Raw genomic sequence first — 1,895 nt, 5'->3', positions numbered from 1 at the left:
TTGAGTCAAAGAGTCAGGAGACAACAAAGCAGGTTCAAGGTCAGTCTGTTTTAATGGTTTGTTCTTAAGCATGCAATCGACGGTAACCATCGATAACATGAAATAACTTTGTCAAATAAATGAAAGCACTTTCGATTCCCTTAGTCCGATCTGTCGTGTTTTCCATTCACTCTCTCTCCCGCACTGATGCCCTGGTGTTAGGGATAATTGTGAACCAGGTGATGAGACTTTCCGCTCTCTTTCTCCCGCACATGAAAAACTGAATAACTGAAAATTAATAATGCAAACATTTAAATAGATGATATACAAATACTTCAACTAAATAATGAATCGAATAATGAAAAAAACATCTCTTCAAAAAATGTGCATCGAGCTCCCCGTGTTGTGGCCAGTGTGGAAGAGTTTGGCCAAATGCATGAAGCTATGACAGGCAGATGCATGATGGGAGGTTAATGCTCATTGGCTGTGTGTTAAAGTTTAAATATCAGTGGAGTTGAACAGGTGAGATCTTTCTCCAGGTCAATGTAAAAGAAGATTAACCTGTCCGTTATTATCTGCATCATTCTACACACTCATCTCTATTAAACTCTACAGAGATCAAAACAACAATTCTCTTGTATTTTTGTCTGTTTGGAAACGCGACTAATAAATGTTGAATCTCTAACATTATGACACATTTATTAGTTTCCATAACAGGAGACAGACATCATTTTTAAATTTTTTTTATTATTGTGTGATTCATATAAATTTTAGTTAGGATTTATTAATGTTATATATGTAATAAAACCGTGAAATATTTATATTGAATTTAAGTTTGTGCCAGGCAATTAATAGACCTGCCAGTAGAGGTCCCTGTCAGCACATTTCTACCTTTTACTGGAACCTGATGGAACCAAAGATAAATTCAATTTAAACATAACTAAATTGCTTTACAACATAATAAAAAACACGTGTCTCATAACAAAGAAAAGGACTGTTGACATCAGTTTTAGATTTTTACTGTATCCAATTTGTTTCCAGGCATGTTTAGGTGTTTTTATTTATTTTAGCGCTCATCCAAGTATTCTGCTGCATTTAAATATACTGTTAGTTTCACACGTGCATATGAACCTGTACCACATCCTCATAAATAATGTTTTGCAACCTTTAGTCTATAATGAGGCTTTTTTATGTTTAGTTAATAAGAGTTCATCTTTAAGAGAAAATGAAAGCAACAACACAGTGGCGTGACCTTGCAAAACAAGATAAACCGCTGTGTTGTTGAGGGTTTGACTTTTGTTTTGCACACACATATCTCCTTCATAACAGCAAACTTTAAACTAATGGAAAATTTCAGTGTGACACATTTTATTTGTATAGCGCCTTTCACAACACACATTGTTTCACAGAAGATCAGCATTAACAGACGATACATTTGTAATGTCTATAATGTCTTAGAGTCAACATTGTGTATAAAAATCAATAATTTTATTTATTCATTTTATCATGGTCATTTTAATTGAGCGTGAGCGTCACTGCAAAAAGAGACTCAGAGCCGAAACTCCAGCCACACTGCAGCTCACGCATTGCTCTAACATGCTGCTGACACTTCCAATGTGAATGCTCTAATTTGTTATTATGGACGGCAAAAACATTTACACAATGTTCACGTACCGATCACACTTGCAATGTGAAATGGGAGTAAGATTAATGATTAATGTCTTTGAAGTTCATCCTGGATTAACTGCAGAATTTCATAAAAATGCAATTGTAGCTTTTGTTGGCAATTAAACAATAGTCGATATATTCCATTTCAAGAGTGAAGTCCATCGTTAGACTGAGGTGATGCAAGCTGAGAGTGTGAAGCGATTGGTTGATATGATATGATATCATGTGATATGAGCGCGAAGCAATCA

The sequence above is a fragment of the Xyrauchen texanus genome, chromosome 46 (assembly GCF_025860055.1).
Source record: "Xyrauchen texanus isolate HMW12.3.18 chromosome 46, RBS_HiC_50CHRs, whole genome shotgun sequence".
In the NCBI taxonomy this organism is placed as follows: domain Eukaryota; kingdom Metazoa; phylum Chordata; class Actinopteri; order Cypriniformes; family Catostomidae; genus Xyrauchen; species Xyrauchen texanus.
This window is presented reverse-complemented; position numbering follows the sequence as displayed.